Here is a 17678-nt window from a genome sequence, read left to right on the forward strand (position 1 = left end):
CAACTACATGGAAACTGAACACCTGTTCCTGAATGACTGCTGGGTAAATAACGAAATGAAGGCAGAAATAAAGATGTTCTTTGAAACCAATGAGAACAAAGACACAATATACCAGAATATCTGGGACACATTTACAGCAGTGAAGGGGTGGCCTGCCCCTCCACACCTGTGGGTATTCCTAGTCAGGTGGGATGAGATACTGAGAAAAGAAATAAGACACAGAGACAAAGTATAGAGAAACAATAGTGGGCCCAGGGGACCGGCACTCAGCATACCAAGGATCTGCATTGGCACCGGTCTCTGAGTTCCCTCAGTTTTTATTGATTATTATCTTCATTATTTCAGCAAAAAGGAATGTAGTAGGAGGGCAGGGTGATAATAAGGAGAAGGTCAGCAACAAACATGTGAGCAATAGAATCTATGTCATAATTAAGTTCAAGGGAAGGTACTGTGACTGGATGTGCACATAAGCCAGATTTATGTTTCTCTCCACCCAAACATTTCAGTGGAGTAAAGAATAACAAGGCAGCATTGCTGCAAACATGTCCCACCTTCCACCATAGGGTGGTTTTTCTCTCATCTCAGAGTTGAACAAATGTACAATCAGGTTTTATACCAAGACATTCAGTTCCCAGGGGCAGGCAGGAGACAGTGGCCTTCCCCATCTCAACTGCAAGAGGCTTTCCTCTTTTACTAATCCACCTCAGCACTGACCCTTTATGGGTGTTGGGCTGGGGGACAGTCAAGTCTTTCTCATCCCATGAGGCCATATTTCAGACTATCACATGGGGAGAAACCTTGGACAATACCCAACTTTCAAGGGCAGAGGCCCCTGTGGCTTTCCGCAGTGCATTGTGCCCCTGGCTTATTGAGACTAGAGAATAGCAATGACTTTTACCAAGTATACTGCTTGTAAACATTTTGTTAACAAGGCACATCCTACACAGCCCTAGATGCCTTAAACCTTGATTTCATACAACACATGTTTTTGTGAGCTCCAGGTTGGGTCAAAATGGCTGGGGCAAAGTGGCTGGGGCAAAGCTACAAATTACCAACATCTTAGCAAAACAATTATTTAAAGTACAGGTCTTTTTCAAAATGGAGTCTCTTATGTCTTTCCTTTCTACATAGACACAGTAACAGTCTGATCTCTCTTTTTTTTCCCTACATATCCCCCTTTTCTTTTTGACAAAACCTCCATCTTCATCATGGCCCATTCTCGCTGGTCGCTGTCTCTCTGGAGCTGCTGGATACACCTGTAGACTAACAATAGAGAGGACAGACATAAAAGGATTAATACAAAGTTTGCAATAGTGGAATTTCCAATGGTTTTAACCCAAGTGACAGGGTTGTGAGGCTATCAACAGCTTTTACCATTGCCTCAGTTTCTGGCACCAGATTTAACTGGGCTTTTGATGTTTCAAAAATTTGTTCCTTCAATTTTGAAATATCTAAAGTAAGATTATCTTCTCTTCCTTGTAGGTGGCATGTAACCATGTCACAGTGATGTTCAGATTTATTATAGGCTTGATGTGCAATACAAAAATCTGACGTATTCCCGTCACATTGAAACTGAAAAGATATTCCAAACTTATGAGCCTATTTCCCATCCAAATGACAGTATGGCTAAGATCATTAATTTGATTTGCCAATTTTTGATCTATTTGAGTCTGAGAATTCCACAACTTTGAGGAATTCTTTTGCCAATTATTTACATATTTTGCAGTTTGAACAGAGGAGTGTAAAGCAATTCCAGCAGCCCCAGCAGTAGCTGTGACTGCAAGAAGATATCATTGCAATCAAAGTAAAAATGAATCTTTTAGATCTAGTTAGAACTCCTTTAAATACTTCTGTTAAGATATGTATGGATGGAGAAGCCTCCCATGGTTGGTCTATGGACACAGGGATCTACACGCTCTCTTTTGCCCTTACTAACAGAATATGATGCTGCCAATTAAAAGTTGAATCAATGCAAGTAAACAATCTACAATTTTCACAGGTTATAGTTTGGGAATCTGGTTTAATAACTATGTTTCCTACAACTAGCATATAAGGTGATTTTACACAGCTTTGCAAAGGAATTGTCAGATTGGAATTTAGGTTAATAGTATAATATGGCTTCTGATTTTTTGTTCCCATAAATTGATTTCCAGACCAAATTTTAATGTAGTACGAGGCCACAGTGTGCTTCCATAATTTTGGGTGTTTAGGACTAACAACAGGACTAACTAACTTTGGTCAGGGTGATGAAATTCCCTTTTCACCCCATTTCCATGAATAGGGTAATTCTAGCCTTCTATAAACCTGGTCTAGCCTTTTAGTTAAATCACTATTATAGGCCGGATTAGTGGGCCAGACAGATGGAGCCTGTGAACATGAGTGGGTCTGGCCCGTACAATCATAATATAATTGGTCTCGAGGGGCCCAGTCTATAATAGTTTCAAATTTATTGTTTTGTAATACCACTGCAGTATTAGCTATGCATTCTTCCCAAACTAAGACTTCTGGGTCTTTTGATACTTTTGGAATTTCCTTGGGGCAAGGTTTTCCATTAGGCCTAAATTTTAATGATGTTTGATAGGAAGAGTCCTGTAAATTATTCATTTGTGACCCAAGTGACATTCCACTTACCATGTGATAAGTAAATTTACTGGTGGCACTGACAGTAGGTACTTCTACCATCCAGTTTTGGTTTGTAGGCATTAAGCATCCTGGTGCTTTTCCCAAACAAACAGGAGGATAATGATACTCAGTGGAAATGTTTATCATCATTTCTTCTTCTTCAGGTTGGGCAGGGCCACAGTCATCTGTGGGGTCTCGTACCCATGTACTATTGTTAACATATACTTCAATAGGGTTATCTCTCCATGTGACTGCCTGAATTAAGGGTGGGAAAGGCACATAGGCCCAGTAAGTATAGTTAGCTGTAGTGGCTCCTGCAGACATACAGAGACTTACCACCATTGATACAATCATTAAAGCTGCAAGCAGCGTATTCTCTGGAGTTTGTGTTACCCTTGTGTTTTTCAGGCTTTTCTCAGCTGTCAGCTTCTTTAGCTGGGCCCAGGTTGGCAGCTGCACTTTCTTGGTGGATGGCAACTTTATCTGTTTTTCTGATATTACCATTTTGTTCACCTGGTGAGCTGATGATGCTCTATTGCAGGTTTTCTGTCTCTGCAGAGGCATCTTCATTTGCATCTCTGATGGGTTTATTGTAGAACTTTAAATGTCTAGTGGGTATCCAAACAGGAAGCTGATTTTCTCCTGGTGAAACGCAAGCAAAACCTTTCCCCTATGTTATCACCTTACTTACTTTCCATGTTTTATTTTTGTTGTTTTTCCACCAAATCAGTTTTCCCTCATGTGGGCTGTTCTTTTTACCATGTTGTGCTAGAGAAGTAGTGGTCTGATTTCTATATATATTAAAAAAATTTAAAGTATAGAGTGCTAGATTAAGTTGCATCTGGGGAATGTTATACTCCTTACTGTATTTTTTCTTTTTTTGTTTAACCAATTGGGCTTTGAGTGTTCTATTAGTTCTTTCAATTATGGCCTGTCCTTGGGAATTATAAGAGATTCCTTTTCTATGTGTAATTTTCCACTGATTTAAGAATTTTTGAAATGCTTTACTACAGTATCCTGGCCCATTATCTGTTTTAATTTTTTTTGGAACTCCCATGACAGCAAAACAAGATAATAAATGTCTTTTAACATGGGAATTACTTTCTCCTGTCTGGCAGGCTGCCCACATGAAATGTGAGTAAGTACTAACTGTCACATGGACAAATGACAATTTTCCAAATGAAGGCACATGTGTGACATCCATTTGCCACAATGCATTAGGACATAAACCTCTGGGATTAACTCCTGCCTCCTGAGTGGGCAGGTGTAAGACTTGACATTAAGCACAGTGTTGTACAATATTTTTTGTCTGTTTCCATGTGATATCAAATTTATTTTTTAATCCTGTTGCATTTACATGAGTCAGGGTGTGAAGTTCTTGTGCTTCCATGAAAGCAGATGATACTGGCAAGTCAGCTTGTTCATTTGCCTTAGTTAAAGGCCCTGGTAAATTAGTATGTGCTCAAATATGAGTAATATAAAATGGGAAATTTCTTTTTCTTACAGTTTGTTGTAACAATTTAAGCAGCTGATTTAACTGATCATCCACACCATATTTGATTAGGGCTGTCTCAAGATCCTTTGTAGCCTGTACCACATATGCAGAATCTGAAACAATGTTAATAGGCTGATTAAAATCTTGTAACACTGAAATGACAGCAACCAATTCTGCTCTTTGAGCTGAGTGATATTGAGTTTCAATTACTCATTCTTTTGGCCTGGTGTAAGCCACTTTCCCTTTGCTGGAACCATCAGTAAACACCATCAGAGCATTTTCTAAAGGTTTTTGCCTGGTAATTTTAGGTAAAATTCAAGTAGTCAATTTTAAAAACTGGACTATTTTTGTTTTTGGGTAGTGATCATCAATAATTCACACAAAATCAGCAAGACCAATCTTCCATGCAGCAGAATTGATAAAGACTTGTCTAACCTGTTCCTTGTTTAAAGGGACAATGATTTTATCTGGGTCACTTCCACACAATTTTACTATTCATAGTCTTGCCTGACCAATTAATGTAGCCATTTGATCTCAGTACAATGTAAAAGTTTTAACTGTACTGTGAGGAAGGAATGACCACTCCACAAGATCTGTATTTTGAACAATAATGCCTGCTGGAGAATGTGCAGTAGCAAAAATCAAAAGTTGAAGTGGGGCTAAGTGATCTATTCTATTTTCTTGTGCTCACTGAATTTTTTCTTCAACTAACTTAATTTCTTTAGTTGCCTCTGGAGTTAATGTTCTTTTACTATTCAAGTCTGGATCCCCTTTCAAGACAGAAAACAAATTTGACATGGCATAAGTAGGAATGCCTAGAGTTGGCCAAATCCAATTAATATCTCCTAGCAATTTTTGAAAGCCATTTAATGTTCTTAATGTGTCTTTTTTTCTTTTTATTTTTTGTGGTTTTTCTTTCCTCTACCTGCATTCCCAAATAATGAAAAGGAGTGGAGGTCTGAATCTTATCAGATGCTATTGTTAAGCCTCCATTTGCAACCTCTGTCTGTAGAAATGTGTAACTGTCAATTAATTTGTCTCTTGTTTCTGCAGCACACAAAATATCATCAACATAATGAATGAGATAACAGTCTGAAAACTTGTCTCTAACTGGTTGAAGAACTTGAGCTACAAAAGTCTGACAAATAGTTGGACTATTAAGCATTCCCTGAGGCAACACTTTCCACTGAAATCTGGTGGCTGGTTCTTTATTATTTATGGCTGGTATAGTAAAAGCAAATTTTTCAAAATCTTGTTTTGCCAAAGGAATGGTAAAAAGGCAATCCTTTAGATCAACTATAATTAAAGGCCAGTCTTTGGGGATCATGGCCAGAGAGGGCAGCCCAGTTTGGAGAGGCCCCTTGGGTTGAATTACTGCATTAATGGCTCTAAAATCAGTTAGCATGTGCCATCTGCCTGATTTTTTCTGAATTACAAACAGGAGAATTCCAAGGTGAAAATGAAGGCTCAATATGTCCCTTTTCTAATTGTTCTTTTGCCGATAAGTGTAAGGCCTCCAGCTCTTGTTTTGGTAGTGGCCACTGATTTACCCATACAGGCTTTCCTGTTTTCCAAGTTAATGGAATGGGTTTTGGAGGCTCTGCAGTGGCCACTCCTAAAAAGGACATCCCTATTCCTTTTCTTTCTGGATTTCCCTTGGCCTCAATTGAGACTTTAATGCCTTCTCCATTTTTTCCTAGTCCTTTGCCAGGAGATATCCCATTTTAGTCATGATTTTTTGACTCGTGGGGCTGTATAGGGACACTGGAATAGTAATCTCTGCATGCCACTGTTCTAACAAGTCTCAGCCCTATAAATTAGTTGGAATAGAAGTAATCATAGGCTGAACTGTACTCTCTTGATTGTTAGGTCCTAAACAATGTAAAATCATGGCACTTTGATACACTTCTGAGGCGGTGCCCACACCAACGAGTCCTGTAACAGACTTTTATTAGGCCAATTTTTTGGCCATTGATTTAAGGCAATGATAGAAACACTAGCCCCAGTATCCACTAATCCTTCAAACTGCTTTCCCTGAATAGTGACTGTACACACAGGTCTATTTTCTGGGAGCTGACTAGCCCAATAAACAGCTTTTCCAGCAGGGTTGGTACTTCCAAACCCTCCTGTTCTTTCTGTTTTGCTATCCCCAATTTTAATATAAGGCAAAAGCAATAATTGAGCAATTCTATCACCTGGATTGGCACTGCAGGGAACAGTAGAGCTGATCACTAACTGAATTTCCCCTTTATAATCTGAATCAATTACCCCAGTATGAATTTGGACTCCCTTCAAACTTAGACTTGATCTTCCTAAAATAAGGCCTATGGTCCCTTCTGGCAGTGGGCCATATACCCCTGTAGGAATCTTTTGCGGGGGCTCTCCAGGGAGTAAAGAAACCATTTGAGTAGAACATAAATCTACTGCTGAGCTGTCTGCTGTGGCAGGAGATAACTGTTGTATTGTTGTAATTGGCTGATTTCCTGAAATGGTGGTATTTACTGTGGGGCCATTGTCCCTGTAAACCCTGAGGAACAAATGGCTGAATTGGGAATGCCTCACTTTGTTGCAGGGCCTGGGGCTGGCCCCTCTTCCCATTTCCCTACAATGATTGCCCATTTTTATCAAATTTAGAATGACATTTCTTAACCCAATGTTTTCCTTTCCCACATTTTGGACACAGGCCAGGTGGCTCTTTATTTTTGCTCTGTTTATTTAAGACTGAGCAATTCTTTTTTAGATGACCAATTTGACCACAATTATAACATTTTCCCCTAAATGTTTTAACTTGTCCTCCTAAAGCAACCCCCATAATTGCTTGAGCCAATAGCATTGCCTTATGCATAGCTTCTCCAGTCTTATCACAAGCCTTCACATATTCTGTAATTACATCAACTCCTGCTGAAACCTTTCCTCTTAATGGCTTTATGGCCGATTGACATTCTGGATTTGCATTTTGATAAGCCATTATTTCTACAACAACTTTTCGGGCGTTATCATCTGCAATAGATTTTTGAGCTGCATCTTGCAACCTTGCTACAAAGTCTGGATATGGCTCTTTAGAGCCTTGTCTGATTGAACTAAAAGAAGGGCAGAAAGTTCCTGGGTCTTGAATCTTTTCCCAGACCCTGAGGCAAATAGCCCTTAGTTGTTCAATAGCCTCATTTTGCATTACTGATTGTTGGTTAATAGTGCTCCAATTTGGACCTGTTCCTAGCAATTGGTCTGCATCTATATTAACAACAGGATAAGTAGCCTGATTTTTCCATACCTGTTCTTGTACTCCATCAATTCATCAGGTTTTAAACTGTAGAAACTGAGAGGGTGAAAGGGAAGATTAAGCCAAACTTTCCCAATCATAAGGAATAAGTCTATTTCCATGAGCAATGGAATCTAATAATGTTCTCATATAAGGAGAGTTGGGTCCATATTGTTTAACTCCTTCCTTCATATCTTTTAACATTTTCATGGTGAAAGATTCATATCTAGCCTCAGTTCAGACACTCCTGCTCGAATCCCTTTCCCGGCCAGTGTGGGTTGTAAAATTACCGGGAACTGCCATGCCTCAAGATCTCCCTGTTTTCTGGCTTTATCAATGATTTCATGCAGTGCACTATCTTGTCCACTAGGTGGTATTGTAGGATCAAACACCATCGCCATGGGCTGTTGATATAGTGCCCTGCTATTTGGCGCAGCATGCACCGCCTGAGATCTATACTGAACCTCTGGAGATGGCTGAGTCTCTTATGTCTTTCTTTTCTACATAGACACAGTAACAGTCTGATCTCTCTTTCTTTTCCCTACACAGCAGTGTGTAGAGGGAAATTCATAGCACTCAATGCCCACAAGAGAAAGCAGGAAAGATCTAAAATCAATAACCTAACATCTCAATTAAAAGAACTAGATAAGCAAGAGCAAACACATTCAAAAGCTGGCAGAAGGCAAGAGTAACTAAGATCAGAGCAGAACTGAAGGAAATAGAGACCCAAAAAAATGATCAAAAAACCAGTGAATCCAGGAGCTGGTTTTTTGAAAAGATCAACAAAATAGATAGACTGTTAGCAAGACTAATAAGAAGAAAAACTGGAAGAAGAAAAGCTGGAAGAATCAAATAGACACAATAAAAAATGGTAAAGGGGATACCACTACCGATCCCACAGAAATACAATCTACCATCAGAGAATACTATAAACACCTCTATGCAAATAAACTAGAAAATCTAGAAGAAATGGATAAATTCCTGGACTCATACACCCTCCAAAGACTAAACCAGGAAGAAGTTGAATCTCTGAATAGACGAATAACAGGCTCTGAAATTGAGGCAATAATTAATAGCTTACCAACCAAAAAAAGTCCAGGACCAGATGGATTCACAGCCAAATTCTACCAGAGATACAAAGAGGAGCTGGTATCATTTCTTCTGAAACTATTCCAATCAATAAAAAAAGAAAGAATCCTCCCTAACTCATTTTATGAGGCCAGCATCATCCTGATACCTAAGCCTGGCAGAGACACACGCAAAAAGAAAATTTTAGATCAATATCCCTCATGAACATCGATGCAAAAATCCTCAATAAAATACTGGCAAACAGAATCCAGCAGCACATCAAAAAGCTTATCCACCAAGATCAATTTGGCTTCATCCCTGGGATGCAAGGCTGGATCAACATATGCAAATCAATAAACATAATCCATCACATAAACAGAACCAAAGACAAAAACCACATGATTATCTCAATAGATGCAGAAAAGGCCTTTGACAAAATTCAACAGCCCTTCATGCTAAAAACTCTCAATAAATTAGGTATTGATGGAATGTATCTCAAAATAATAAGAGCTATTTATGACAAACCCACAGCCAATATCATACTGAATGGGCAAAAACTGGAAGCATTCCCTTTGAAAACTGGCACAAGACAAGGATGCCCTCTCTCACCACTCCTATTCAACATAGTGGTGGAAGTTCTGGCCAGGGCAATCAGGCAAGAGAAAGAAATAAAGTGTATTCAATTAGGAAAAGATGAAATCAAATTGTCCCTGTTTACAGATGATATGATTGTATATCTAGAAAACCCCATTGTCTCAGCCCAAAATCTCCTTAAGCTGATAAGCAACTTCAGCAAAGTTTCAGGATACAAAATCAATGTGCAAAAATCACAAGCATTCCTGTACACCAATAACAGACAAACAGGGAGCCAAATCATGAGTGAGCTCCCATTCATAATTGCTACAAAGAGAATAAAATACCTAAGAAGGAGATATAAGAACACTTTTAAACTGTTGGTGGGAGTGTAAACTAGTTCAACCATTGTGGAAGACAGTGTGGCGATTCCTCAAGGATCTAGAGCTAAAAATACCACTTGACCCAGCAATCCCATTACTGGGTATATACTCAAAGGATTATATATCATGCTACTATAAAGACACAAGCACACTTATGTTTATTGCAGCACTATTCACAATAGCAAAGACTTAGAACCAACCCAAATGTCCATCAATGATAGAATAGATTAAGAAAATGTGGCATGTATACACCATGGAATACTATGCAGCCATAAAAAAGGATGAGTTCCTGTTCTTTGCAGGGACATGGATAAAGCCAGAAACCATCATTCTCAGCAAACTATCCCAAAGACAGAAAACCAAACACCGCATGTTCTCCCTCATATGTGGGAATTGAACAATGAGAACACTTGGACACAGGGCAGGGAACATCACACACCAGGGCCTGTCAGGGGATGGGGGCTTAGGGGAGGGATAGCATTAGGAGAAATCCCTTATGTAAAGGACGAGTTGATGGGTGCAGCAAACCAACGTGGCACATGTATACGTATGTAGCAAACCTGCACATTGTGCACATGTACCCTAGAACTTAAAGTATAATTTAAAAAAAAAAATAGCCAGGCATGGTGGCTCATGCCTGTAGTCCCAGCTACTTGGGAGGCTGAGGCAGGGGAAATCACTCGAACCTGGGAGGAGGAGGTTGTAGTGAGCTGAGATCACGTCACCACAATCCAGCCTGGGTGACAGAGTGAGACTCTGTCTCAAAAAAAAAAAAAAAAAAAAAAAAAAAAAAAAAGAAAGAAAGAAAGAAAGAAAAGAAAAGAAAATATTTAAGATGGCAAATTTAATGGTATGTATTTGTTACCACAATCAAAGAAAAGGTTAAAAAGAAGTAAAGGAATGAAAGGAATGATGACAATATTATAGCAAATAGGGAATATATTTAAAAAGATAGAAATAATTAAAAACAACTAAATGGGAATGTGGAGTTGAAAAGTACAACTGAAATGAGAAATTTTTCAGAGGGAATTTATCTAGAGAGACTTCTCAATAGTAGGTTTAAACTGGCAAAAGAAAGAATCTGTGACTTGAAAATAGATTAAGATTATGCAACCTGAAGCATAGAGAAAAATTAAGAATGAAGAAAAATATACAAGGCCTCAGAGAAATGTGGGACTCAAGTGCACCAATCTACACATAATGGGCATACCAGAAGAAGAGAGAGAAAAAGGGGCCAGAAAAAATATTCAGAGAAATAATGGCAATAGCCTACACATTCATTAAGCACAATAATTCCAAGTGGTTAAATGCAGATATCCACAAATGGACACCCCATAATAAAAAATATTGGAATTCAAAAAGAAGCAGGAGATCTTGAAAGCAGAAAAGAAATATGACTCATCAGTTTCAAGAGAACCCCATTAATATAACAGCCTATTTCTCAGCAGAAACAACGGAAGCCAGAAGGTAGTGGGATGACATATTCAAGGTACACAAAGAAGAAAAAAGTGTTAACCAAGAATTTTTTAACCAGAAAAGCTAACTTTCCAACAAGAAGATGAAATATTTTCCAAGATAAAAAGTGAGAGAATTCATTGCTAACAGACCCGCCTTACTAGAAAAACTAAAGGAAATTCCTCAGGCTGAAAGCAAGTGACTCCAGATTGTAATTTGAATCCATGTGAAAAAACAAACAGCACCAGAAAGGCAATTATGTAATGGTAGAAGACAGTATAAATGTATATTTATTTTGCTTCCAACTGATTTTAAAACAACTGTATAAAATATGTGTATCTAATACATTGTTGGGTCTATAACATATGACAAAACATGACACAGACAGTCCTCAACTTACAATTGTTCAACTTACAATTTTTCAACTTTCTGTTGGTGTGAAAGTGATATACACTCCATGGAAATTGTACATTGAATTTTAAATTTTGATATTTTTGTGTGCTAGCACTGTATGCTATGATACTCTCTTGTGATGCTGGGAGGTGGCAATGAGCAGCTCCCACTTAGTCATGCAATCACAAAGGTGAACAACTGATACTATATAATATACTATATTTAATAAATTACATGAGCTATTCAACACCTTATTGTAAAATAGGCTTTGTGTTAGATGATTTTGCCTAACTGTAGGCTAATGTAAGTGTTCTGAGCATGGCTAAGGTAGGCTAGACTAAACTATGATGTTTGGTAGGTTAGGCATATTAAATGCATTTTTCACTTGATATTTTTAAATTACAATGGGTTTATCAGGATGTAACTCCATCATAAGTCAAGGAACATCTGTATATGTATAGTATATTTGCCAATAGCCACACAAAGGAGGCAGGTGACAGCAAAGCTGTATTAAGCTAAGGAAATGACTACAGATAATGAGCTAATAACTATAGCAATATATTGTTGTGTTTGTGATATTAATAGTTGTAATATGTACACAATAATGCTACTAAAGGGGGGAAAATAAATAGAGCTGTGTAGCAGTAATATTTTTCTATATCATTGGAGTTGAACTAGTATAAATCTGGATGTGATTCTGATAAGTTAAGATGTATATGGTAAAACCTAGATCAAACATACTTTATATTATGTTCACAAGAAACTCAAAATATAGTACAAGAATCATTTAAAAAATTAAAACTCTACACTAGGAAATATTCATTTAATGCAAAAGAAAGCAGTAAAGGAGGACTAGAGGAAGAAAAAAAGACAAGGCATATATAGAAAGCAAAAGTAAAGTGGCAGATGTAAATGTAACCATAGAAATAACATTAACTATGAATGAATTCAACAATCAAATCTAAAGACACAGTTTTTCTGACTAGGTTTGAAAAATGTGATTCAGCTATATGCTGTCCACCATAAACATACTTTAGATTCAAGGATACAAATAGAATAAAAGTTTAAAAATGGAAAAGATATATACAGTGCAAATAGTAACCACAAGAGAGCTGGAATACCTATACTAATACCAAACAAAATAGAAATCAAAACAAAAATATCAGTAGAGAAAAAAGACATTTTATTATGATAAAAGGGTCAGTGTTTTAAAAAATTGAACAAACTAGGAATAGAAGAGTATTTCCTCAACCTGATAAAGGTCCTCTTTGAAAAACCCATAGATGAAACCCATAGGTGAAAGGGCCTACTCTTCCCCACTAAGATCAGGAACAAGACAAGAATGTCCACTCTCATTACTTCTACTTAACATTTGTATTGGTGGTTCTAGCCAGGACAATAAGACAAGAAACAGGAATTAAAATCATGCAGATTGGGAAGGAAAAAGTAAAACTCTCTCTAGTCAAAGATGACATGATTTTGAATATAGAAAATTCTAAGGAACCCACAAAAAACCTATTATAACTAATAAAAACAAGTTCAGCAAGGTTGCAAGATATGAGATCAATATACAAAATCAATGGAATCTTTTACACTTGCAATAAACAATCTGAAAAACGAAATTAAGAAAGCATTCATTCATAATCACTTGATAAAGGAATGAATTTAACTAAAGGAAGTACAAAAACAATTAGGAAAGAAACAGGAATAGCAAGAAACAGCTATAGATTGCATGGTTCTTTCCTGCCAAAATCAATATGTTGAAATCCAATCCCCAATGTGATAGTATTTGGAAGTGGAGCATTTGGGAGACGATTAGGTGACAAGTATGGAGCCCTCATGAATGGGATTCGTGTCCTTACAAAGAAGCCCCAGAGAGCTCCCTTGTTCATTTTACCATGTGAGGACACAGCACAAAGATTATGAACCAGGAAACAGGCCCTCACCAGACACAAAGCATGCCAGTGACTTGATCTTGTTTGTTTGTTTGTTTGTTTTTGAGATGGAGTCTTACTCCATTGCCCAGGCTGGAGTGTAGTGGCATGATCCTGGCTCACTGCAACCTCCGCCTCCCAGGTTCAAGCAATTCTCTTGCCTCAGCCTCCTGAGTAGCTGGGACTACAGGCACCTACCACTATGCCTGGTTAATTTTTGTATTTTAGTAGAGATGGGGTTTCACCATGTCGGCCAGGCTGGTCTCAAACTCCTGACCTCAAGCCATCCACCCACCTTGGCCTCCCAAAGTGTTGGGATTACAGGCGTGAGCTATTGTGCCTGGACTATGACTTGATCTTGGACTTCCCAGCCTCTAGAACTGTAAGAAATAAACTTCTTTTCTTTATTAAAAAAAAAAAAGGACCAAAAAGTTTTAAAAAATGGGGTGTCTCCAAGTGAAATAAATAAATGGCCAGTGAGCACATGAAAAATCCTACACATTATTAGTCATGAGGAAAGATGCAAATCAAAACCACAGTGAGGTACCCCGTCAAATATATAAGGGTGACTGGAATAAAAAAGTAGTAAAACAATAATACCAAGTGTTGGCAAGGATAGCAAGAGAATGGTACCCTCATAAACTGCTGATGGGCATGCAACAGTTGCAGCTGCTGTGGAAAACAGTCTGGCAGTCCCTGGAATGGTTAAACGAAAAGCAGATGACACAGCAATTCCACTCCTAGATATGTAGCTAAGTGAAATGAAAATATATGTTCACAAATGAGAATACATGGACACAGGGAGGGGAACATCACACACCGGGGCCTGTCGGGGGGTGGGAGGCAAGGAGAGGGAGAGCATTAGGACAAATAACCTAATGCATGTGGGGCTTAAAACCTAAATAATGGCTTGATAGTTGCAGCAAACCACTGTGACACATGTATACCTATGTAACAAATCTGCACATTCTGCACATGTATCCCAGAACTTAAAGTAAAATAAAATAAAACAAGAAAATATATGTTCACAAAAATTTCTACATGAGTGTTTATAGCTGCATTATTCACAATGGTCAAAAGGTGGAAAGAACACACATGCCTATTGTCATCGGTGGAATTGTGTCCCCTAAAAATACATGTTGATGTACTAACCTCCAGTTTCTCAGAATGTGACCTTATTTGTAAATAGAGCCATCACATATAATCAGGTTAACATGAGGTCATTGGGGTGGGTCTTATTCCAGTCTGGCTGGTGTCCTTATTGACACCAGAGGGAATCAGGGAGACACACAGGGAGAAGAAGGCCATATGTTGACTGTGGCAGGGATTGGAGCAATGCATCCAAAACCAAGAAATCCAAACCAAGAAATTCTAAGAATTATCAGCAAATACTAAAACTGGAAGAGTCAAGGAAGATTGATCTCCTATGGGTTTCAGAAAGAGCATGGCTCTGCTAACACCTTGATTTTGAACTTCTAGCCTCCAGAACTATGAGACAATATATTTCTGTTGCTTTTGCTTTTCTTTTGTGGGTTTTTCTTTTTGTTTTTGAGACAGAGTCTCACTCTGTCACCCAGGCTGGAGTGCGTTGGCACAATCTCAGCTCACTGAAACCTCCACCTCTTGGGTTCAAGAGATTCTCCTGCCTCAGCCTCCCAAGTAGCTGGGATTACAGGCACGCACCACCATGCTGGGCTAATTTTTGTATTCTTTTAGCAGATATGGGGTTTCACTATGTTGGCCAAGCTGGTCTCAAACTCCTAAACTCAAAAGACCCACCCACCTCGGCCTCCCAAAGTGCTGGGATTACAGGTGTGAGCCACTGTGCCCAGCCCATTTCTGTTGTTTTTTTAAGCCACTAAGTTTGTGGTACTTTGTTATATGTACCTAGGTTCCCAGGCAGCCCTAGGAAGCTAATAAACCCATCCCTGGATAAACTGATAAATATCCATACAATGCAATTTCATTCAGCCACAAAGGGGAATGAAGTAGAACTTCATGCTATGACTAGCATGAACCCTTACAAAAGTGTTAGTGAAAGAAGCCAATCAGAAATGACCACATAATATATGACTCAATTTATATACAAGTCAAGAATAGAGAATCTAGGCCAGGCACGGTGGCTCATGCCTGTAATCCCAGCATTTTGGGAGGCCGAAGCAGGAGGATCATTTGAGGTCAGGAGTTCAAAACCAGCCTGGCCAACATGGCAAAATCCCATCTATACTAAAAATACAAAAATTAGCCAGGCATGGTGGTGAGTGCCTGTAATCCCAGCTACTCAGGAGGCTGAGGCAGGAGAATCTCTTGAACCCGGGAGGCAGAGGTTGCAATGAACAGAGATCATGCCATTGTACTCCAGCCTGGGCAACAGAGCGAGGTTCCATCTAAAAAAAAAAGAGAGAGAGAAAGAAAAGAAAAGAAAAGAAAAAAGAATAGAGGATCTATAAAGAAAAGTAGATTCGTGGTTGCTTAGGGCAGGGAATTGAGTGTGGGGGGAAAGCGGTAAGACAAAGGTATGAGGTTTCTTTTTGAGGTGATGAAAATGTTCTAAAATTGACCATGGTGATGGTTGCAGTACTGATTAATACACCCAAACCCATTTAATTGTACACTTTATGATCTGTAAGTTATATCAATAAAGCCTTTTTTAACAAGAAAAGAAACAGATATAAAGAAAAAAAGTTCACAGTAAAGAAAATGTCCTCTCTGACTTAGAGGTCTTGATTCTTTCTAGGAAGAAAATTGATTCATCTAGTTTCTGAGAAATGTTTACTCTAATTAAATGAATTACTTCCAGGGAATAGCAGGAGTACCAATTCTCTCTAACCTGCCTCATACCTCCTGGTGTTACCTAATCCACCTGGGCTTCCTCCATCACAGTCCTCCACATTCTACTCCGTGCTCCCTTCATCAGAGCTACGCTGGGCTATGCGGGCTGTCACTGTGAGAGATGGAGCACTCTTCCCTGCTGGGCTGTAAGCCGTATGTGGTGAGTCACTGACCTTTTCCTGGTCACCATTATGTCATTAGGTCCTTCCGTGGGCCCCTTGAAAGAACCTGATGTGTGTTGAATAATTACAATGCAATGTCTTATCTTATATCCTCAGAATTTCTAGGAACTTTTTTTTTTTTTTTTTTGAGACAGAATCTCACTCTGTCGCCAGGCTGGAGTGCAATGGCTCAATCTCGGCTCACTGCCACCTCCGCCTTCCGGGTTCAAGCGATTCTCCTGCCTCAGCTTCCCAAGTAGCTGGGACTACATGCATGTGCCACCACACCCAGCTAATTTTAGTATTTTTGGAAGAGACAGGCTTTCACCATATTGGCCAGGATGGTCTCAATCTTTTGACCTCATGATCCGCCTGCCTCAGCCTCCCAAAGTGCTGGGAATATAGGCGTGAGCCACCGCGCCAGCCTCTAGGAACTTTCTAATAGGCTTGCATCATAAATAGAAATGAAGGCTATTTTGAGGACCTATAGCTCTTCTGTGCTTTACCTAAAGAGAGATCAACAATTCTCTCTCCTGCTTAGTGTATTCTTTTTTTTTCCCTTGAGACACAGTCTTGCTCTGTCACCAGACTGGAGTGCAGTGGCGTGATCTCAGCTCACTGCAACCTCTGCCTCACGGGTTCAAGCGATTCTGCTGCCTCAGCCTCTCGAGTAGCCGGGACTACAGGCACGTGCCACCATGCCTGGCTAATTTTTTTTTTTTTTTTGGTAGAGATGGAGTTTCATCATGTTAGCCAGGCTGGTCATGAACTCCTCACCACAGGTGATCCATGCACCTTGGCCTCCCAAAGCACTGGGATTACAGGCGTGAGCCACCGTGCCCAGCCTGCTTTATGTATTCTATTTGCACATAAGATCATTTGAAAAAAGGTTTTCGCAGCTAAAAATGTTTGATGCCCATTGTACTGTGTACTTGCGAGGTGTGTTTGTAGCTCTGAGATGCTGCATTTATAGAAGGGGTGCCAAGGCTTTAATGATGTGGGTTTGTATCTTGGTGTCTGTGGTGGGCATAGGAATGTGCTGCTTGAATCTTCATTCATGGAGAACTTTCCAATCAGCTTCAATAAGGGCAGTGAGCTGAGAGTCTCCAGTTGCAGCACCATTAGGACCCACCTCAGCACGGAGCGGAACCCATGCTTTTCCAAGGAAGCCCCAGATAGTAATTAAGGACTCTGGGATCCAGGGCATGACCCTATCTGCCCAACATAAGCCATCCCCAACAGCATTTTTCTGTGGATTACGGGTCTGTTATCTCTGCCTGGTGGTCTTGGCCTGTCCCTGTCCAATCCTCCTTCCTTCCTTCTTTTCTTTCACAAGTATTGGATCTGCATCCTGGTCTGAAGACTTTTTCTGCTGCTAGTGTCGTCTGTTTCCTTCCTTTTTTGTCTTTCACATGCATTACCCTCCCCCTCCAATAAAATGATGAACCCCTAACTCCATCTAAGTCTTAGCTTCCTAGAAGATGTAATTCCCAAAATGTACAT

At 39.3% G+C, this 17678-nt stretch overlaps 1 pseudogene; it reads right to left on the bottom strand.

The window, feature by feature from the left end:
• Positions 1–1123: 1123 nt before the first annotated feature.
• Positions 1124–7777, bottom strand: LOC134738803 (endogenous retrovirus group K member 113 Env polyprotein-like; annotated as a pseudogene).
• Between the last annotated feature and the right edge of the window lie 9901 nt (positions 7778–17678).

Source organism: Pongo pygmaeus, chromosome 20, assembly GCF_028885625.2.
Source record: "Pongo pygmaeus isolate AG05252 chromosome 20, NHGRI_mPonPyg2-v2.0_pri, whole genome shotgun sequence".
Classification (NCBI taxonomy): domain Eukaryota; kingdom Metazoa; phylum Chordata; class Mammalia; order Primates; family Hominidae; genus Pongo; species Pongo pygmaeus.